Source organism: Phyllobates terribilis, unplaced genomic scaffold (genome assembly GCF_046119375.1).
Source record: "Phyllobates terribilis strain yellow unplaced genomic scaffold, ASM4611937v1 Scaffold_10__3_contigs__length_209671492, whole genome shotgun sequence".
Taxonomy (NCBI): Eukaryota; Metazoa; Chordata; class Amphibia; order Anura; family Dendrobatidae; genus Phyllobates; species Phyllobates terribilis.
In genome coordinates, this window is record NW_027362770.1 from 27,665,164 (window position 1) to 27,689,737 (window position 24,574).

A 24,574-nucleotide genomic window follows, 5' to 3' on the forward strand; every position below is an offset into this window, starting at 1 on the left:
CAGGAAACGGGACAAATACTAATAAAGCAGGGGCCAAACACTGAGAATGTGACAGGAAACGGGACAAATACTAATAATGCAGGGCCCCAGGAGGTCAGGGGCCAAACACTGAGAATGTGACAGGAAACGGGACAAATACTAATAATGCAGGGGCCCAGGAGGTCAGGGGCCAAACACTGAGAGTGTGACAGGAAACTGGACAAATACTAATAATGCAGGGGCCCAGGAGATCAGGGGCCAAACACTGAGAATGTGACAGGAAACGGGACAAATTCTAATAATGCAGGGGCCCAGGAGGTCAGGGGCCAAACACTGAGAATGTGACAGGAAACGGGACAAATACTAATAATGCAGGGGCCCAGGAGGTCAGGGGCCAAACACTGAGAATGTGACAGGAAACGGGACAAATACTAATAATGCAGGGGCCCAGGAGGTCAAGGGCCAAACACTGAGAAGGTGACAGGAAACTGAACAAATGCTAATAATGCAGGGGCCCAGGAAGTCAGGGGCCAAACACTGAGAAAGCGACAGGAAACTGGACAAATACTAATAATGCAGGGGCCCAGGAGGTCAGGGGCCAAACACTGAGAATGTGACAAGAAATGGGACAAATACTAATAATGCAGGGGCCCAGGAGGTCAGGGGCCAAATACTGAGAATGTGACAGGAAACGGGACAAATACTAATAATGCAGGGGCCCAGGAGGTCAGGGGCCAAACACTGAGAAGGTGACAGGAAACTGGACAAATGCTAATAATGCAGGGGCCCAGGAGGTCAGGGGCCAAACACGGAGAAGGTGACAGGAAACTGGACAAATACTAATAATGAAGGGGCCCAGAAGGTCAGGGGCCAAACACTAAGAATGTGACAAATACTAATAATGCAGGGGCCCAGGAGGTCAGGGGCCAAACACTGAGAATGTAACAGGAAACAGGACAAATACTAATAATGCAGGGGCCCTGGAGGTCAGGGGCCAAACACTGAGAAGGTGACAGGAAACGGGACAAATACTAATAAAGCAGGGGCCAAACACTGAGAATGTGACAGGAAACGGGACAAATACTAATGATGCAGGGGTCCAGGAGGTCAGGGGCCAAACACTGAGAATGTGACAGGAAACGGGACAAATACTAATAATGCAGGGGCCCAGGAGGTCAGGGGCCAAACACTGAGAGTGTGACAGGAAACTGGACAAATACTAATAATGCAGGGGCCCAGGAGATCAGGGGCCAAACACTGAGAATGTGACAGGAAACGGGACAAATTCTAATAATGCAGGGGCCCAGGAGGTCAGGGGCCAAACACTGAGAATGTGACAGGAAACGGGACAAATACTAATAATGCAGGGGCCCAGGAGGTCAGGGGCCAAACACTGAGAATGTGACAGGAAACGGGACAAATACTAATAATGCAGGGGCCCAGGAGGTCAAGGGCCAAACACTGAGAAGGTGACAGGAAACTGAACAAATGCTAATAATGCAGGGGCCCAGGAAGTCAGGGGCCAAACACTGAGAAAGCGACAGGAAACTGGACAAATACTAATAATGCAGGGGCCCAGGAGGTCAGGGGCCAAACACTGAGAATGTGACAAGAAATGGGACAAATACTAATAATGCAGGGGCCCAGGAGGTCAGGGGCCAAATACTGAGAATGTGACAGGAAACGGGACAAATACTAATAATGCAGGGGCCCAGGAGGTCAGGGGCCAAACACTGAGAAGGTGACAGGAAACTGGACAAATGCTAATAATGCAGGGGCCCAGGAGGTCAGGGGCCAAACACGGAGAAGGTGACAGGAAACTGGACAAATACTAATAATGAAGGGGCCCAGAAGGTCAGGGGCCAAACACTAAGAATGTGACAAATACTAATAATGCAGGGGCCCAGGAGGTCAGGGGCCAAACACTGAGAATGTAACAGGAAACAGGACAAATACTAATAATGCAGGGGCCCTGGAGGTCAGGGGCCAAACACTGAGAAGGTGACAGGAAACGGGACAAATACTAATAAAGCAGGGGCCAAACACTGAGAATGTGACAGGAAACGGGACAAATACTAATAATGCAGGGGCCCAGGAGGTCAGGGGCCAAACACTGAGAATGTGACAGGAAACGGGACAAATACTAATAATGCAGGGGCGCAGGAGGTCAGGGGCCAAACACTGAGAGTGTGACAGGAAACTGGACAAATACTAATAATGCAGGGGCCCAGGAGATCAGGGGCCAAACACTGAGAATGTGACAGGAAACGGGACAAAACTAATAATGCATGGGCCCAGGAGGTCAGGGGCCAAACACTGAAAATGTGACAGGAAACGGGACAAATACTAATAATGCAGGGGCCCAGGAGGTCAGGGGCCAAACACTGAGAATGTGACAGGAAACGGGACAAATACTAATAATGCAGGGGCCCAGGAGGTCAGGGGCCAAACACTGAGAAGGTGACAGGAAACTGGACAAATACTAATAATGCAGACGCCCAGGAGGTCAGGAGCCAAACACTGAGAATGTGACAGGAAACGGGACAAATACTAATAATTCAGGGGTCCAGGATGTCAGGGGCCAAACACTGAGAATGTGACAGGAAACTGGACAAATGCTAATAATGCAGGGGCCCAGGAGGTCAGAGGCCAAACACTGAGAATGTGACTGGGACAAATACTAATAATGCAGGGGCCCAGGAGGTCAGGGGCCAAACACTGAGAATGTGACAGGAAATGTGACAAATACTAATAATGCAGGGGCCCAGAAGGTCAGGGGCCAAACACTAAGAATGTGACAAATACTAATAATGCAGGGGCCCAGGAGGTCAGGGGCCAAACACTGAGAATGTAACAGGAAACAGGACAAATACTAATAATGCAGGGGCCCAGGAGGTCAGGGGCCAAATACTGAGAATGTGACAGGAAACGGGACAAATACTAATAATGCAGGGGCCCAGGAGGTCAGGGGCCAAACACTGAGAAGGTGACAGGAAACTGGACAAATGCTAATAATGCAGGGGCCCAGGAGGTCAGGGGCCAAACACGGAGAAGGTGACAGGAAACTGGACAAATACTAATAATGAAGGGGACCAGAAGGTCAGGGGCCAAACACTAAGAATGTGACAAATACTAATAATGCAGGGGCCCAGGAGGTCAGGGGCCAAACACTGAGAATGTAACAGGAAACAGGACAAATACTAATAATGCAGGGGCCCTGAAGGTCAGGGGCCAAACACTGAGAAGGTGACAGGAAACGGGACAAATACTAATAAAGCAGGGGCCAAACACTGAGAATGTGACAGGAAACGGGACAAATACTAATAATGCAGGGGCCCAGGATGTCAGGGGCCAAACACTGAGAATGTGACAGGAAACTGGACAAATGCTAATAATGCAGGGGCCCAGGAGGTCAGGGGCCAAACACTGAGAATGTGACTGGGACAAATACTAATAATGCAGGGGCCCAGGAGGTCAGGGGCCAAACACTGAGAATGTGAAAGGAAACGTGACAAATACTAATAATGCAGGGGCCCAGAAGGTCAGGGGCCAAACACTAAGAATGTGACAAATACTAATAATGCAGGGGCCCAGGAGGTCAGGGGCCAAACACTGAGAATGTAACAGGAAACAGGACAAATACTAATAATGCAGGGGCCCAGGAGGTCAGGGGCCAAATACTGAGAATGTGACAGGAAACGGGACAAATACTAATAATGCAGGGGCCCAGGAGGTCAGGGGCCAAACACTGAGAAGGTGACAGGAAACTGGACAAATGCTAATAATGCAGGGGCCCAGGAGGTCAGGGGCCAAACACGGAGAAGGTGACAGGAAACTGGTCAAATACTAATAATGAAGGGGCCCAGAAGGTCAGGGGCCAAACACTAAGAATGTGACAAATACTAATAATGCAGGGGCCCAGGAGGTCAGGGGCCAAACACTGAGAATGTAACAGGAAACAGGACAAATACTAATAATGCAGGGGCCCTGGAGGTCAGGGGCCAAACACTGAGAAGGTGACAGGAAACGGGACAAATACTAATAAAGCAGGGGCCAAACACTGAGAATGTGACAGGAAACGGGACAAATACTAATAATGCAGGGCCCCAGGAGGTCAGGGGCCAAACACTGAGAATGTGACAGGAAACGGGACAAATACTAATAATGCAGGGGCCCAGGAGGTCAGGGGCCAAACACTGAGAGTGTGACAGGAAACTGGACAAATACTAATAATGCAGGGGCCCAGGAGATCAGGGGCCAAACACTGAGAATGTGACAGGAAACGGGACAAATTCTAATAATGCAGGGGCCCAGGAGGTCAGGGGCCAAACACTGAGAATGTGACAGGAAACGGGACAAATACTAATAATGCAGGGGCCCAGGAGGTCAGGGGCCAAACACTGAGAATGTGACAGGAAACGGGACAAATACTAATAATGCAGGGGCCCAGGAGGTCAAGGGCCAAACACTGAGAAGGTGACAGGAAACTGAACAAATGCTAATAATGCAGGGGCCCAGGAAGTCAGGGGCCAAACACTGAGAAAGCGACAGGAAACTGGACAAATACTAATAATGCAGGGGCCCAGGAGGTCAGGGGCCAAACACTGAGAATGTGACAAGAAATGGGACAAATACTAATAATGCAGGGGCCCAGGAGGTCAGGGGCCAAATACTGAGAATGTGACAGGAAACGGGACAAATACTAATAATGCAGGGGCCCAGGAGGTCAGGGGCCAAACACTGAGAAGGTGACAGGAAACTGGACAAATGCTAATAATGCAGGGGCCCAGGAGGTCAGGGGCCAAACACGGAGAAGGTGACAGGAAACTGGACAAATACTAATAATGAAGGGGCCCAGAAGGTCAGGGGCCAAACACTAAGAATGTGACAAATACTAATAATGCAGGGGCCCAGGAGGTCAGGGGCCAAACACTGAGAATGTAACAGGAAACAGGACAAATACTAATAATGCAGGGGCCCTGGAGGTCAGGGGCCAAACACTGAGAAGGTGACAGGAAACAGGACAAATACTAATAAAGCAGTGGCCAAACACTGAGAATGTGAAAGGAAACGGGACAAATACTAATAATGCAGGGGCCCAGGAGGTCAGGGGCCAAACACTGAGAATGTGACAGGAAACGGGACAAATACTAATAATGCAGGGGCCCAGGAGGTCAGGGGCCAAACACTGAGAGTGTGACAGGAAACTGGACAAATACTAATAATGCAGGGGCCCAGGAGATCAGGGGCCAAGCACTGAGAATGTGACAGGAAACGGGACAAATACTAATAATGCAGGGGCCCAGGAGGTCAGGGGCCAAACACTGAGAATGTGACAGGAAACGGGACAAATACTAATAATGCAGGGGCCCAGGAGGTCAGGGGCCAAACACTGAGAATGTGACAGGAAACGGGACAAATACTAATAATGCAGGGGCCCAGGAGGTCAGGGGCCAAACACTGAGAAGGGGACAGGAAACTGGACAAATACTAATAATGCAGGGGCTCAGGAGGTCAGGAGCCAAACACTGAGAATGTGACAGGAAACGGGACAAATACTAATAATGCAGAGGCCCAGGAGGTCAGGGGCCAAACACTGAGAGTGTGACAGGAAACTGAACAAATACTAATAATGCAGGGGCCCAGGAGGTCAGGGGCCAAACACTGAGAATGTGACAGGAAAAGGGACAAACACTAATAATGCAGGGGCCCAGGAGGTCAGGGGCCAAACACTGAGAATGTGACAGGAAACGGGACAAATACTAATAATGCAGGGGCCCAGGAGGTCAGGGGCCAAACACTGAGAATGTGACAGGAAACTGGACAAATACTAATAATGCAGGGGCCCAGGAGGTCAGGGGCCAAACACTGAGAATGTGACAGGAAACTGGACAAATGCTAATAATGCAGGGGCCCAGGAGGTCAGGGGCCAAACACTGAGAATGTGACTGGGACAAATACTAATAAGGCAGGGGCCAAACACTGAGAATGTGACAGGAAACGGGACAAATATTAATAATGCAGGGGCCCAGGAGGTCAGGGGCCAAACACTGAGAGTGTGACAGGAAACTGGACAAATACTAATAATGCAGGGGCCCAGGAGATCAGGGGCCAAACACTGAGAATGTGACAGGAAACGGGACAAATTCTAATAATGCAGGGGCCCAGGAGGTCAGGGGCCAAACACTGAGAATGTGACAGGAAACGGGACAAATACTAATAATGCAGGGGCCCAGGAGGTCAGGGGCCAAACACTGAGAATGTGACATGAAACGGGACAAATACTAATAATGCAGGGGCCCAGGAGGTCAAGGGCCAAACACTGAGAAGGTGACAGGAAACTGAACAAATGCTAATAATGCAGGGGCCCAGGAAGTCAGGGGCCAAACACTGAGAAAGCGACAGGAAACTGGACAAATACTAATAATGCAGGGGCCCAGGAGGTCAGGGGCCAAACACTGAGAATGTGACAGGAAATGGGACAAATACTAATAATGCAGGGGCCCAGGAGGTCAGGGGCCAAATACTGAGAATGTGACAGGAAACGGGACAAATACTAATAATGCAGGGGCCCAGGAGGTCAGGGGCCAAACACTGAGAAGGTGACAGGAAACTGGACAAATGCTAATAATGCAGGGGCCCAGGAGGTCAGGGGCCAAACACGGAGAAGGTGACAGGAAACTGGACAAATACTAATAATGAAGGGGCCCAGAAGGTCAGGGGCCAAACACTAAGAATGTGACAAATACTAATAATGCAGGGGCCCAGGAGGTCAGGGGCCAAACACTGAGAATGTAACAGGAAACAGGACAAATACTAATAATGCAGGGGCCCTGGAGGTCAGGGGCCAAACACTGAGAAGGTGACAGGAAACTGGACAAATGCTAATAATGCAGGGGCCCAGGAGGTCAGGGGCCAAACACGGAGAAGGTGACAGGAAACTGGACAAATACTAATAATGAAGGGGACCAGAAGGTCAGGGGCCAAACACTAAGAATGTGACAAATACTAATAATGCAGGGGCCCAGGAGGTCAGGGGCCAAACACTGAGAATGTAACAGGAAACAGGACAAATACTAATAATGCAGGGGCCCTGAAGGTCAGGGGCCAAACACTGAGAAGGTGACAGGAAACGGGACAAATACTAATAAAGCAGGGGCCAAACACTGAGAATGTGACAGGAAACGGGACAAATACTAATAATGCAGGGGCCCAGGATGTCAGGGGCCAAACACTGAGAATGTGACAGGAAACTGGACAAATGCTAATAATGCAGGGGCCCAGGAGGTCAGGGGCCAAACACTGAGAATGTGATTGGGACAAATACTAATAATGCAGGGGCCCAGAAGGTCAGGGGCCAAACACTGAGAATGTGAAAGGAAACGTGACAAATACTAATAATGCAGGGGCCCAGAAGGTCAGGGGCCAAACACTAAGAATGTGACAAATACTAATAATGCAGGGGCCCAGGAAGTCAGGGGCCAAACACTGAGAATGTAACAGGAAACAGGACAAATACTAATAATGCAGGGGCCCAGGAGGTCAGGGGCCAAATACTGAGAATGTGACAGGAAACGGGACAAATACTAATAATGCAGGGGCCCAGGAGGTCAGGGGCCAAACACTGAGAAGGTGACAGGAAACTGGACAAATGCTAATAATGCAGGGGCCCAGGAGGTCAGGGGCCAAACACGGAGAAGGTGACAGGAAACTGGTCAAATACTAATAATGAAGGGGCCCAGAAGGTCAGGGGCCAAACACTAAGAATGTGACAAATACTAATAATGCAGGGGCCGAGGAGGTCAGGGGCCAAACACTGAGAATGTAACAGGAAACAGGACAAATACTAATAATGCAGGGGCTCTGGAGGTCAGGGGCCAAACACTGAGAAGGTGACAGGAAACGGGACAAATACTAATAAAGCAGGGGCCAAACACTGAGAATGTGACAGGAAACGGGACAAATACTAATAATGCAGGGGCCCAGGAGGTCAGGGGCCAAACACTGAGAATGTGACTGGGACAAATACTAATAATGCAGGGGCCCAGGAGGTCAGGGGCCAAACACTGAGAATGTGACAGGAAACGTGACAAATACTAATAATGCAGGGGCCCAGAAGGTCAGGGGCCAAACACTAAGAATGTGACAAATACTAATAATGCAGGGGCCCAGGAGGTCAGGGGCCAAACACTGAGAATGTAACAGGAAACAGGACAAATACTAATAATGCAGGGGCCCAGGAGGTCAGGGGCCAAATACTGAGAATGTGACAGGAAACGGGACAAATACTAATAATGCAGGGGCCCAGGAGGTCAGGGGCCAAACACTGAGAAGGTGACAGGAAACTGGACAAATGCTAATAATGCAGGGGCCCAGGAGGTCAGGGGCCAAACACGGAGAAGGTGACAGGAAACTGGACAAATACTAATAATGAAGGGGGCCAGAAGGTCAGGGGCCAAACACTAAGAATGTGACAAATACTAATAATGTAGGGGCCCAGGAGGTCAGGGGCCAAACACTGAGAATGTAACAGGAAACAGGACAAATACTAATAATGCAGGGGCCCTGGAGGTCAGGGGCCAAACACTGAGAAGGTGACAGGAAACGGGACAAATACTAATAAAGCAGGGGCCAAACACTGAGAATGTGACAGGAAACGGGACAAATACTAATAAAGCAGGGGCCAAACACTGAGAATGTGACAGGAAACGGGACAAATACTAATAAAGCAGGGGCCAAACACTGAGAATGTGACAGGAAACGGGACAAATACTAATAATGCAGGGGCCCAGGATGTCAGGGGCCAAACACTGAGAATGTGACAGGAAACTGGACAAATGCTAATGTGACACCCCAGGGGTCTGGTTGCCACAGTGATAGAGATATTACGTCTGAGAGCAGGTGGGAGGTCCTTTGGTCAGGGATCCTGTGCATGCCACACCTCCTGCCCAGTCTTGGGAGGGGAAGGACTTCCCCTATATAAACCTGGGGCTGAGGCAGGGTAGGGAGTTCTGAGAGGAGAAGACAGGGAGCAGAGCTGCTCTATGGGCTCTGCTCCACAGGCAGGCCCTGTCCAGGGGCCTGAGCCTGGGGACAAGGAGAGTGGAGACAAGAAGCAGCATAGGAAACAGCAGAGTTACAAGGAGTCAGGGGCTGGCAGCTGCAGAGTTCGCCCTGACTAAGAAGATTCTTTACCGGACCCGGAGTCCGAGGCTGTGGGGACTAACTCCTACCCAGCAGCAGAATCCGTCAGGCAGGGGATTTCAGGTCCTCTGGCCCAGAAGCCCGAAGGCACGGTCACACGCGTGGGACCAGCACCGCCATCGTGGAGCGGAAGCCATTAGAAGGCCCCGAGTCACCGGCCATACGGGTGAGCACCACACGGTACACTCAGGGACGTGGGCTACTTACATCAGCTTCTAGCAAGGTAGCCAGAAGAGTACAGTCAGTTTGGGAGGCCTACAACTACGCCTGGCCAGGGGAGATCCCATCTGCTCAAAGACTGACCAGGCCCCGTTTGCTAGCAAGTACTCCGGGAGGGTCTGTCGTTGTTACCAGTAAAGACCCTGAACTACACCGTACCGTCTCTGAGTGGTTCCTGCTACCCCCATCATCCACGTCGGCTGCCCTGAGGCCATACCCCTCCCGTTGGGGGTTATACTATCACGCTGCACATTCCTACCACCGGCCTCAGCGGTCTGCCCTGCAGCAGCAGCTCCCTGGCTGCACTCAACGGGTGGCGTAGTCCTCAACTATTTACTACTAATAGACTGCCGTCTAGTTTTACTCCCTGGGCACGGACCGGGTCACCGCCACGAGACTACAACCCTCCACTGATCCGGCTCCGGGTAGGCTCCCGCGTGCGCAACGCAGCGCGACACAGGCCCAGGGGCGCGTCACTAATAATGCAGGGGCCCAGGAGGTCAGGGGCCAAACACTGAGAATGTGACTGGGACAAATACTAATAATGCAGGGGCCCAGGAGGTCAGGGGCCAAACACTGAGAATGTGACAGGAAACGTGACAAATATTAATAATGCAGGGGCCCAGAAGGTCAGGGGCCAAACACTAAGAATGTGACAAATACTAATAATGCAGGGGCCCAGGAGGTCAGGGGCCAAACACTGAGAATGTAACAGGAAACAGGACAAATACTAATAATGCAGGGGGCCAGGAGGTCAGGGGCCAAATACTGAGAATGTGACAGGAAACGGGACAAATACTAATAATGCAGGGGCCCAGGAGGTCAGGGGCCAAACACTGAGAAGGTGACAGGAAACTGGACAAATACTAATAATGCAGAGGCCCAGGAGGTCAGGAGCCAAACACTGAGAATGTGACAGGAAACGGGACAAATACTAATAATTCAGGGGTCCAGGATGTCAGGGGCCAAACACTGAGAATGTGACAGGAAACTGGACAAATGCTAATAATGCAGGGGCCCAGGAGGTCAGAGGCCAAACACTGAGAATGTGACTGGGACAAATACTAATAATGCAGGGGCCCAGGAGGTCAGGGGCCAAACACTGAGAATGTGACAGGAAATGTGACAAATACTAATAATGCAGGGGCCCAGAAGGTCAGGGGCCAAACACTAAGAATGTGACAAATACTAATAATGCAGGGGCCCAGGAGGTCAGGGGCCAAACACTGAGAATGTAACAGGAAACAGGACAAATACTAATAATGCAGGGGCCCAGGAGGTCAGGGGCCAAATACTGAGAATGTGACAGGAAACGGGACAAATACTAATAATGCAGGGGCCCAGGAGGTCAGGGGCCAAACACTGAGAAGGTGACAGGAAACTGGACAAATGCTAATAATGCAGGGGCCCAGGAGGTCAGGGGCCAAACACGGAGAAGGTGACAGGAAACTGGACAAATACTAATAATGAAGGGGACCAGAAGGTCAGGGGCCAAACACTAAGAATGTGACAAATACTAATAATGCAGGGGCCCAGGAGGTCAGGGGCCAAACACTGAGAATGTAACAGGAAACAGGACAAATACTAATAATGCAGGGGCCCTGAAGGTCAGGGGCCAAACACTGAGAAGGTGACAGGAAACGGGACAAATACTAATAAAGCAGGGGCCAAACACTGAGAATGTGACAGGAAACGGGACAAATACTAATAATGCAGGGGCCCAGGATGTCAGGGGCCAAACACTGAGAATGTAACAGGAAACAGGACAAATACTAATAATGCAGGGGCCCTGGAAGTCAGGGGCCAAACACTGAGAAGGTGACAGGAAACGGGACAAATACTAATAAAGCAGGGGCCAAACACTGAGAATGTGACAGGAAACGGGACAAATACTAATAAAGCAGGGGCCAAACACTGGGAATGTGACAGGAAACGGGACAAATACTAATAAAGCAGGGGCCAAACACTGAGAATGTGACAGGAAACGGGACAAATACTAATAATGCAGGGGCCCAGGATGTCAGGGGCCAAACACTGAGAATGTGACAGGAAACTGGACAAATGCTAATAATGCAGGGGCCCAGGAGGTCAGGGGCCAAACACTGAGAATGTGACTGGGACAAATACTAATAATGCAGGGGCCCAGGAGGTCAGGGGCCAAACACTGAGAATGTGACAGGAAACGTGACAAATATTAATAATGCAGGGGCCCAGAAGGTCAGGGGCCAAACACTAAGAATGTGACAAATACTAATAATGCAGGGGCCCAGGAGGTCAGGGGCCAAACACTGAGAATGTAACAGGAAACAGGACAAATACTAATAATGCAGGGGGCCAGGAGGTCAGGGGCCAAATACTGAGAATGTGACAGGAAACGGGACAAATACTAATAATGCAGGGGCCCAGGAGGTCAGGGGCCAAACACTGAGAAGGTGACAGGAAACTGGACAAATGCTAATAATGCAGGGGCCCAGGAGGTCAGGGGCCAAACACGGAGAAGGTGACAGGAAACTGGACAAATACTAATAATGAAGGGGCCCAGAAGGTCAGGGGCCAAACACTAAAAATGTGACAAATACTAATAATGCAGGGGCCCAGGAGGTCAGGGGCCAAACACTGAGAATGTAACAGGAAACAGGACAAATACTAATAATGCAGGGGCCCTGGAGGTCAGGGGCCAAACACTGAGAAGGTGACAGGAAACGGGACAAATACTAATAAAGCAGGGGCCAAACACTGAGAATGTGACAGGAAACGGGACAAATACTAATAATGCAGGGGCCCAGGAGGTCAGGGGCCAAACACTGAGAATGTGATAGGAAACGGGACAAATACTAATAATGCAGGGGCCCAGGAGGTCAGGGGCCAAACACTGAGAAGGTGACAGGAAACTGGACAAATACTAATAATGCAGGGGCCCAGGAGGTCACGAGCCAAACACTGAGAATGTGACAGGAAACGGGACAAATACTAATAATGCAGGGGCCCAGGAGGTCAGAGGCCAAACACTGAGAATGTGACATGAAACCGGACAAATACTAATAATGCAGGGGCCGAGGAGGTCAGGGGCCAAACACTGAGAATGTGACAGGAAACGGGACAAATACTAATAATGCAGGGGCCCAGGAGGTCAGGGGCCAAACACTGAGAATGTGACAGGAAACGGGACAAATACTAATAATGCAGGGGTCCAGGAGGTCAGGGGCCAAACACTGAGAGTGTGACAGGAAACTGAACAAATACTAATAATGCAGGGGCCCAGGAGGTCAGGAGCCAAACACTGAGAATGTGACAGGAAAAGGGACAAACACTAATAATGCAGGGGCCCAGGAGGTCAGGGGCCAAACACTGAGAATGTGACAGGAAACGGGACAAATACTAATAATGCAGGGGCCCAGGAGGTCAGGGGCCAAACACTGAGAATGTGACAGGAAACTGGACAAATACTAATAATGCAGGGGCCCAGGAGGTCAGGGGCCAAACACTGAGAATGTGACAGGAAACTGGACAAATGCTAATAATGCAGGGGCCCAGGAGGTCAGGGGCCAAACACTGAGAATGTGACTGGGACAAATACTAATAATGCAGGGGCCTAGGAGGTCAGGGGCCAAACACTGAGAATGTGACAGGAAACGGGACAAATATTAATAATGCAGGGGCCCAGGAGGTCAGGGGCCAAACACTGAGAATGTGACAGGAAACGGGACAAATACTAATAATGCAGGGGCCCAGGAGGTCAGGGGCCAAACACTGAGAATGTGACAGGAAGCTGGACAAATGCTAATAATGCAGGGGCCCTGGAGGTCAGGGGCCAAACACTGAGAATGTGACAGGAAACGTGACAAATACTAATAATGCAGGGGCCCAGAAGGTCAGGGGCCAAACACTAAGAATGTGACAAATACTAATAATGCAGGGGCCCAGGAGGTCAGGGGCCAAACACTGAGAATGTAACAGTAAACAGGACAAATACTAATAATGCAGTGGCCCTGGAGGTCAGGGGCCAAACACTGAGAAGGTGACAGGAAACTGGACAAATGCTAATAATGCAGGGGCCCAGCAGGTCAGGGGCCAAACACTGAGAATGTGACTGGGACAAATACTAATAATGCAGGGGCCCAGGAGGTCAGGGGCCAAACACTGAGAATGTGACAGGAAACGGGACAAATACTAATAATGCAGGGGCCCAGGAGGTCAGGGGCCAAACACTGAGAATGTGACAGGAAACGGGACAAATACTAATAATGCAGGGGCCCAGGAGGTCAGGGGCCAAACACTGAGAATGTGACAGGAAACTGGACAAATGCTAATAATGCAGGGGCCCAGGAGGTCAGGGGCCAAACACTGAGAATGTGACAGGAAACGTGACAAATACTAATAATGCAGGGGCCCAGAAGGTCAGGGGCCAAACAGTAAGAATGTGACAAATACTAATAATGCAGGGGCCCAGGAGGTCAGGGGCCAAACACTGAGAATGTAACAGGAAACAGGACAAATACTAATAATGCAGGGGCCCTGGAGGTCAGGGGCCAAACACTGAGAAGGTGACAGGAAACAGGACAAATACTAATAATGCAGGGGCCCAGGAGGTCAGGGGCCAAACACTGAGAATGTGACAGGAAACTGGACAAATACTAATAATGCAGGGGCCCAGGAGGTCAGGGGCCAAATACTGAGAATGTGACAGGAAACGGGACAAATACTAATAATGCAGGGGCCTAGGAGGTCAGGGGCCAAACACTGAGAAGGTGACAGGAAACTGGACAAATGTTAATAATGCAGGAGGTCAGGGGCCAAACACTGAGAATGTGACAGGAAACTGGACAAATGCTAATAATGCAGGGGCCCAGGAGGTCAGGGGCCAAACACTGAGAATGTGACAGGAAACGTGACAAATACTAATAATGCAGGGGCGCAGAAGGTCAGGGGCCAAACACTAAGAATGTGACAAATACTAATAATGCAGGGGCCCAGGAGGTCAGGGGCCAAACACTGAGAATGTAACAGGAAACAGGACAAATACTAATAATGCAGGGGCCCTGGAGGTCAGGGGCCAAACACTGAGAAGGTGACAGGAAACGGGACAAATACTAATAATGCAGGGGCCGAGGAGGTCAGGGGCCAAACACTGAGAATGTGACAGGAAACGGGACAAATACTAATAATGCAGGGGCCCAGGAGGTCAGGGGCCAAACACTGAGAATGTGACAGGAAACGAGACAAATACTAATAATGCAGGGGTCCAGGAGGTCAGGGGCCAAACACTGAGAGTGTGACAGGAAACTGAACAAATACTAATAATGCAGGGGCCCAGGAGGTCAGGGGCCAAACACTGAGAATGTGACAGGAAAAGGGATAAACACTAATAATGCAGGGGCCCAGGAGGTCAGGGGCCAAACACTGAGAATGTGACAGGAAACGGGACAAATACTAATAATGCAGGGGCCCAGGAGGTCAGGGGCCAAACACTGAGAATGTGACAGGAAACTGGACAAATACTAATAATGCAGGGGCCCAGGAGGTCAGGGGCCAAACAATGAGAATGTGACAGGAAACTGGACAAATGCTAATAATGCAGGGGCCCAGGAGATCAGGGGCCAAGCACTGAGAATGTGACTGGGACAAATACTAATAATGCAGGGGCCCAGGAGGTCAGGGGCCAAACACTGAGAATGTAACAGGAAACAGGACAAATACTAATAATGCAGGGGCCCTGAAGGTCAGGGGCCAAACACTGAGAAGGTGACAGGAAACGGGACAAATACTAATAAAGCAGGGGCCAAACACTGAGAATGTGACAGGAAACGGGACAAATACTAATAATGCAGGGGCCCAGGATGTCAGGGGCCAAACACTGAGAATGTAACAGGAAACAGGACAAATACTAATAATGCAGGGGCCCTGGAAGTCAGGGGCCAAACACTGAGAAGGTGACAGGAAACGGGACAAATACTAATAAAGCAGGGGCCAAACACTGAGAATGTGACAGGAAACGGGACAAATACTAATAAAGCAGGGGCCAAACACTGGGAATGTGACAGGAAACGGGACAAATACTAATAAAGCAGGGGCCAAACACTGAGAATGTGACAGGAAACGGGACAAATACTAATAATGCAGGGGCCCAGGATGTCAGGGGCCAAACACTGAGAATGTGACAGGAAACTGGACAAATGCTAATAATGCAGGGGCCCAGGAGGTCAGGGGCCAAACACTGAGAATGTGACTGGGACAAATACTAATAATGCAGGGGCCCAGGAGGTCAGGGGCCAAACACTGAGAATGTGACAGGAAACGTGACAAATATTAATAATGCAGGGGCCCAGAAGGTCAGGGGCCAAACACTAAGAATGTGACAAATACTAATAATGCAGGGGCCCAGGAGGTCAGGGGCCAAACACTGAGAATGTAACAGGAAACAGGACAAATACTAATAATGCAGGGGGCCAGGAGGTCAGGGGCCAAATACTGAGAATGTGACAGGAAACGGGACAAATACTAATAATGCAGGGGCCCAGGAGGTCAGGGGCCAAACACTGAGAAGGTGACAGGAAACTGGACAAATGCTAATAATGCAGGGGCCCAGGAGGTCAGGGGCCAAACACGGAGAAGGTGACAGGAAACTGGACAAATACTAATAATGAAGGGGCCCAGAAGGTCAGGGGCCAAACACTAAAAATGTGACAAATACTAATAATGCAGGGGCCCAGGAGGTCAGGGGCCAAACACTGAGAATGTAACAGGAAACAGGACAAATACTAATAATGCAGGGGCCCTGGAGGTCAGGGGCCAAACACTGAGAAGGTGACAGGAAACGGGACAAATACTAATAAAGCAGGGGCCAAACACTGAGAATGTGACAGGAAACGGGACAAATACTAATAATGCAGGGGCCCAGGAGGTCAGGGGCCAAACACTGAGAATGTGATAGGAAACGGGACAAATACTAATAATGCAGGGGCCCAGGAGGTCAGGGGCCAAACACTGAGAAGGTGACAGGAAACTGGACAAATACTAATAATGCAGGGGCCCAGGAGGTCACGAGCCAAACACTGAGAATGTGACAGGAAACGGGAGAAATACTAATAATGCAGGGGCCCAGGAGGTCAGAGGCCAAACACTGAGAATGTGACATGAAACCGGACAAATACTAATAATGCAGGGGCCGAGGAGGTCAGGGGCCAAACACTGAGAATGTGACAGGAAACGGGACAAATACTAATAATGCAGGGGCCCAGGAGGTCAGGGGCCAAACACTGAGAATGTGACAGGAAACGGGACAAATACTAATAATGCAGGGGTCCAGGAGGTCAGGGGCCAAACACTGAGAGTGTGACAGGAAACTGAACAAATACTAATAATGCAGGGGCCCAGGAGGTCAGGAGCCAAACACTGAGAATGTGACAGGAAAAGGGACAAACACTAATAATGCAGGGGCCCAGGAGGTCAGGGGCCAAACACTGAGAATGTGACAGGAAACGGGACAAATACTAATAATGCAGGGGCCCAGGAGGTCAGGGGCCAAACACTGAGAAGGTGACAGGAAACTGGACAAATACTAATAATGCAGGGGCCCAGGAGGTCAGGGGCCAAACACTGAGAATGTGACAGGAAACTGGACAAATGCTAATAATGCAGGGGCCCAGGAGGTCAGGGGCCAAACACTGAGAATGTGACTGGGACAAATACTAATAATGCAGGGGCCTAGGAGGTCAGGGGCCAAACACTGAGAATGTGACAGGAAACGGGACAAATATTAATAATGCAGGGGCCCAGGAGGTCAGGGGCCAAACACTGAGAATGTGACAGGAAACGGGACAAATACTAATAATGCAGGGGCCCAGGAGGTCAGGGGCCAAACACTGAGAATGTGACAGGAAGCTGGACAAATGCTAATAATGCAGGGGCCCTGGAGGTCAGGGGCCAAACACTGAGAATGTGACAGGAAACGTGACAAATACTAATAATGCAGGGGCCCAGAAGGTCAGGGGCCAAACACTAAGAATGTGACAAATACTAATAATGCAGGGGCCCAGGAGGTCAGGGGCCAAACACTGAGAATGTAACAGTAAACAGGACAAATACTAATAATGCAGTGGCCCTGGAGGTCAGGGGCCAAACACTGAGAAGGTGACAGGAAACTGGACAAATGCTAATAATGCAGGGGCCCAGCAGGTCAGGGGCCAAACACTGAGAATGTGACTGGGACAAATACTAATAATGCAGGGGCCCAGGAGGTCAGGGGCCAAACACTGAGAATGTGACAGGAAACGGGACAAATACTAATAATGCAGGGGCCCAGGAGGTCAGGGGCCAAACACTGAGAATGTGACAGGAAACGGGACAAATACTAATAATGCAGGGGCCCAGGAGGTCAGGGGCCAAACACTGAGAATGTGACAGGAAACTGGACAAATGCTAATAATGCAGGGGCCCAGGAGGTCAGGGGCCAAACACTGAGAATGTGACAGGAAACGTGACAAATACTAATAATGCAGGGGCCCAGAAGGTCAGGGGCCAAACAGTAAGAATGTGACAAATCCTAATAATGCAGGGGCCCAGGAGGTCAGGGGCCAAACACTGAGAATGTAACAGGAAACAGGACAAATACTAATAATGCAGGGGCCCTGGAGGTCAGGGGCCAAACACTGAGAAGGTGACAGGAAACAGGACAAATACTAATAATGCAGGGGCCCAGGAGGTCAGGGGCCAAACACTGAGAATGTGACAGGAAACTGGACAAATACTAATAATGCAGGGGCCCAGGAGGTCAGGGGCCAAATACTGAGAATGTGACAGGAAACGGGACAAATACTAATAATGCAGGGGCCTAGGAGGTCAGGGGCCAAACACTGAGAAGGTGACAGGAAACTGGACAAATGTTAATAATGCAGGAGGTCAGGGGCCAAACACTGAGAATGTGACAGGAAACTGGACAAATGCTAATAATGCAGGGGCCCAGGAGGTCAGGGGCCAAACACTGAGAATGTGACAGGAAACGTGACAAATACTAATAATGCAGGGGCGCAGAAGGTCAGGGGCCAAACACTAAGAATGTGACAAATACTAATAATGCAGGGGCCCAGGAGGTCAGGGGCCAAACACTGAGAATGTAACAGGAAACAGGACAAATACTAATAATGCAGGGGCCCTGGAGGTCAGGGGCCAAACACTGAGAAGGTGACAGGAAACGGGACAAATACTAATAATGCAGGGGCCGAGGAGGTCAGGGGCCAAACACTGAGAATGTGACAGGAAACGGGACAAATACTAATAATGCAGGGGCCCAGGAGGTCAGGGGCCAAACACTGAGAATGTGACAGGAAACGAGACAAATACTAATAATGCAGGGGTCCAGGAGGTCAGGGGCCAAACACTGAGAGTGTGACAGGAAACTGAACAAATACTAATAATGCAGGGGCCCAGGAGGTCAGGGGCCAAACACTGAGAATGTGACAGGAAAAGGGATAAACACTAATAATGCAGGGGCCCAGGAGGTCAGGGGCCAAACACTGAGAATGTGACAGGAAACGGGACAAATACTAATAATGCAGGGGCCCAGGAGGTCAGGGGCCAAACACTGAGAATGTGACAGGAAACTGGACAAATACTAATAATGCAGGGGCCCAGGAGGTCAGGGGCCAAACAATGAGAATGTGACAGGAAACTGGACAAATGCTAATAATGCAGGGGCCCAGGAGATCAGGGGCCAAGCACTGAGAATGTGACTGGGACAAATACTAATAATGCAGGGGCCCAGGAGGTCAGGGGCCAAACACTGAGAATGTGACAGGAAACGGGACAAATACTAATAATGCAGGGGCCCAGGAGGTCAGGGGCCAAACACTGAGAATGTGACAGGAAACGGGACAAATACTAATAATGCAGGGGCCCAGGAGGTCAGGGGCCAAACACTGAGAATGTGACAGGAAACTGGACAAATGCTAATAATGCAGGGGCCCAGGAGGTCAGGGGCCGAACACTGAGAATGTGACAGGAAACGTGACAAATACTAATAATGCAGGGGCCCAGAAGGTCAGGGGCCAAACACTAAGAATGTGACAAATACTAATAATGCAGGGGCCCAGGAGGTCAGGGGCCAAACACTGAGAATGTAACAGGACAAATACTAATAATGCAGGGGCCCTGGAGGTCAGGGGCCAAACACTGAGAAGGTGACAGGAAACTGGACAAATGCTAATAATGCAGGGGCCCAGGAGGTCAGGGGCCAAACACTGAGAATGTGACTGGGACAAATACTAATAATGCAGGGGACCAGGAGGTCAGGGGCCAAACACTGAGAATGTGACAGGAAACGGGACAAATACTAATAATGCAGGGGCCCAGGAGGTCAGGGGCCAAACACTGAGAATGTGACAGGAAACGGGACAAATACTAATAATGCAGGGGCCCAGGAGGTCAGGGGCCAAACACTGAGAATGTGACAGGAAACTGGACAAATGCTAATAATGCAGGGGCCCAGGAGGTCAGGGGCCAAACACTGAGAATGTGACAGGAAACGTGACAAATACTAATAATGCAGGGGCCCAGAAGGTCAGGGGCCAAACACTAAGAATGTGACAAATACTAATAATGCAGGGGCCCAGGAGGTCAGGGGCCAAACACTGAGACTGTAACAGGAAACAGGACAAATACTAATAATGCAGGGGCCCTGGAGGTCAGGGGCCAAACACTGAGAAGGTGTCAGGAAACAGGACAAATACTAATAATGCAGGGGCCCAGGAGGTCAGGGGTCAAACACTGAGAATGTGACAGGAAATGGGACAAATACTAATAATGCAGGGGCCCAGGAGGTCAGGGGCCAAATACTGAGAATGTGACAGGAAACGGGACAAATACTAATAATGCAGGGGCCCAGGAGGTCAGGGGCCAAACACTGAGAAGGTGACAGGAAACTGGACAAATGCTAATAATGCAGGGGCCCAGGAGGTCAGGGGTCAAACACGGAGAAGGTGACAGGAAACTGGACAAATACTAATAATGCAGGGTCCCAGGAGGTCAGGGGCCAAACACTGAGAATGTAACAGGAAACAGGACAAATACTAATAATGCAGGGGCCCTGGAGGTCAGGGGCCAAACACTGAGAAGGTGACAGGAAACGGGACAAATACTAATAAAGCAGTGGCCAAACACTGAGAATGTGAAAGGAAACGGGACAAATACTAATAATGCAGGGGCCAAGGAGGTCAGGGGCCAAACACTGAGAATGTGACAGGAAACGGGACAAATACTAATAATGCAGGGGCCCAGGAGGTCAGGGGCCAAACACTGAGAGTGTGACAGGAAACTGGACAAATACTAATAATGCAGGGGCCCAGGAGGTCAGGGGCCAAACATTGAGAATGTGACAGGAAACTGGACAAATGCTAATAATGCAGGGGCCCAGGAGGTCAGGGGCCAAACACTGAGAATGTGACAGGAAACGGGACAAATACTAATAATGCAGGGGCCCAGAAGGTCAGGGGCCAAACACTAAGAATGTGACAAATACTAATAATGCAGGGGCCCAGGAGGTCAGGGGCCAAACACTGAGAATGTAACAGGAAACAGGACAAATACTAATAATGCAGGGGCCCTGGAGGTCAGGGGCCAAACACTGAGAATGTGACTGGGACAAATACTAATAATGCAGGGGCCCTGGAGGTCAGGGGCCAAACACTGAGAAGGTGACAGGAAACAGGACAAATACTAATAATGCAGGGGCCCAGGAGGTCAGGGGCCAAACACTGAGAATGTAACAGGAAACAGGACAAATACTAATAATGCAGGGGCCCTGGAGGTCAGGGGTCAAACACTGAGAATGTGACTGGGACAAATACTAATAATGCAGGGGCCCTGGAGGTCAGGGGCCAAACACTGAGAAGGTGACAGGAAACAGGACAAATACTAATAATGCAGGGGCCCAGGAGGTCAGGGGCCAAACACTGAGAATGTGACAGGAAACTGGACAAATACTAATAATGCAGGGGCCCAGGAGGTCAGGGGCCAAATACTGAGAATGTGACAGGAAACGGGACAAATACTAATAATGCAGGGGCCTAGGAGGTCAGGGGCCAAACACTGAGAAGGTGACAGGAAACTGGACAAATGTTAATAATGCAGGGGCCCAGGAGGTCAGGGGCCAAACATTGAGAATGTGACAGGAAACTGGACAAATGCTAATAATGCAGGGGCCCAGGAGGTCAGGGGCCAAACACTGAGAATGTGACAGGAAACGTGACAAATACTAATAATGCAGGGGCCCAGAAGGTCAGGGGCCAAACACTAAGAATGTGACAAATACTAATAATGCAGGGGCCCAGGAGGTCAGGGGCCAAACACTGAGAATGTAACAGGAAACAGGACAAATACTAATAATGCAGGGGCCCTGGAGGTCAGGGGCCAAACACTGAGAAGGTGACAGGAAACGGGACAAATACTAATAATGCAGGGGCCGAGGAGGTCAGGGGCCAAACACTGAGAATGTGACAGGAAACGGGACAAATACTAATAATGCAGGGGCCCAGGAGGTCAGGGGCCAAACACTGAGAATGTGACAGGAAACGAGACAAATACTAATAATGCAGGGGTCCAGGAGGTCAGGGGCCAAACACTGAGAGTGTGACAGGAAACTGAACAAATACTAATAATGCAGGGGCCCAGGAGGTCAGGGGCCAAACACTGAGAATGTGACAGGAAAAGGGATAAACACTAATAATGCAGGGGCCCCTGAGGTCAGGGGCCAAACACTGAGAATGTGACAGGAAACGGGACAAATACTAATAATGCAGGGGCCCAGGAGGTCAGGGGCCAAACACTGAGAATGTGACAGGAAACTGGACAAATACTAATAATGCAGGGGCCCAGGAGGTCAGGGGCCAAACAATGAGAATGTGACAGGAAACTGGACAAATGCTAATAATGCAGGGGCCCAGGAGATCAGGGGCCAAGCACTGAGAATGTGACTGGGACAAATACTAATAATGCAGGGGCCCAGGAGGTCAGGGGCCAAACACTGAGAATGTGACAGGAAACGGGACAAATACTAATAATGCAGAGGCCCAGGAGGTCAGGGGCCAAACACTGAGAATGTGACAGGAAACGGGACAAATACTAATAATGCAGGGGCCCAGGAGGTCAGGGGCCAAACACTGAGAATGTGACAGGAAACTGGACAAATGCTAATAATGCAGGGGCCCAGGAGGTCAGGGGCCAAACACTGAGAATGTGACAGGAAACGTGACAAATACTAATAATGCAGGGGCCCAGAAGGTCAGGGGCCAAACACTAAGAATGTGACAAATACTAATAATGCAGGGGCCCAGGAGGTCAGGGGCCAAACACTGAGAATGTAACAGGACAAATACTAATAATGCAGGGGCCCTGGAGGTCAGGGGCCAAACACTGAGAAGGTGACAGGAAACTGGACAAATGCTAATAATGCAGGGGCCCAGGAGGTCAGGGGCCAAACACTGAGAATGTGACTGGGACAAATACTAATAATGCAGGGGACCAGGAGGTCAGGGGCCAAACACTGAGAATGTGACAGGAAACGGGACAAATACTAATAATGCAGGGGCCCAGGAGGTCAGGGGCCAAACACTGAGAATGTGACAGGAAACGGGACAAATACTAATAATGCAGGGGCCCAGGAGGTCAGGGGCCAAACACTGAGAATGTGACAGGAAACTGGACAAATGCTAATAATGCAGGGGCCCAGGAGGTCAGGGGCCAACACTGAGAATGTGACAGGAAACGTGACAAATACTAATAATGAAGGGGCCCAGAAGGTCAGGGGCCAAACACTAAGAATGTGACAAATACTAATAATGCAGGGGCCCAGGAGGTCAGGGGCCAAACACTGAGACTGTAACAGGAAACAGGACAAATACTAATAATGCAGGGGCCCTGGAGGTCAGGGGCCAAACACTGAGAAGGTGTCAGGAAACAGGACAAATACTAATAATGCAGGGGCCCAGGAGGTCAGGGGCCAAACACTGAGAATGTGACAGGAAATGGGACAAATACTAATAATGCAGGGGCCCAGGAGGTCAGGGGCCAAATACTGAGAATGTGACAGGAAACGGGACAAATACTAATAATGCAGGGGCCCAGGAGGTCAGGGGCCAAACACTGAGAAGGTGACAGGAAACTGGACAAATGCTAATAATGCAGGGGCCCAGGAGGTCAGGGGCCAAACACGGAGAAGGTGACAGGAAACTGGACAAATACTAATAATGCAGGGTCCCAGGAGGTCAGGGGCCAAACACTGAGAATGTAACAGGAAACAGGACAAATACTAATAATGCAGGGGCCCTGGAGGTCAGGGGCCAAACACTGAGAAGGTGACAGGAAACGGGACAAATACTAATAAAGCAGTGGCCAAACACTGAGAATGTGAAAGGAAACGGGACAAATACTAATAATGCAGGGGCCAAGGAGGTCAGGGGCCAAACACTGAGAATGTGACAGGAAACGGGACAAATACTAATAATGCAGGGGCCCAGGAGGTCAGGGGCCAAACACTGAGAGTGTGACAGGAAACTGGACAAATACTAATAATGCAGGGGCCCAGGAGATCAGGGGCCAAACACTGAGAATGTGACAGGAAACGGGACAAATACTAATAATGCAGGGGCCCAGGAGGTCAGGGGCCAAACACTGAGAATGTGACAGGAAACGGAACAAATACTAATAATGCAGGGGCCCAGGATGTCAGGGGCCAAACACTGAGAATGTGACAGGAAACGGGACAAATACTAATAATGCAGGGGCCCAGGAGGTCAGGGGCCAAACACTGAGAAGGTGACAGGAAACTGGACAAATACTAATAATGCAGGGGCCCAGGAGGTCAGGAGCCAAACACTGAGAATGTGACAGGAAACGGGACAAATACTAATAATGCAGGGGCCCAGGAGGTCAGAGGCCAAACACTGAGAATGTGACAGGAAACGGGACAAATACTAATAATGCAGGGGCCCAGGAGGTCAGGGGCCAAACACTGAGAATGTGACAGGAAACGGGACAAATACTAATAATGCAGGGGCCCAGGAGGTCAGGGGCCAAACACTGAGAGTGTGACAGGAAACTGGACAAATACTAATAATGCAGGGGCCCAGGAGGTCAGGGTCCAAACACTGAGAATGTGACAGGAAACGGGACAAATACTAAT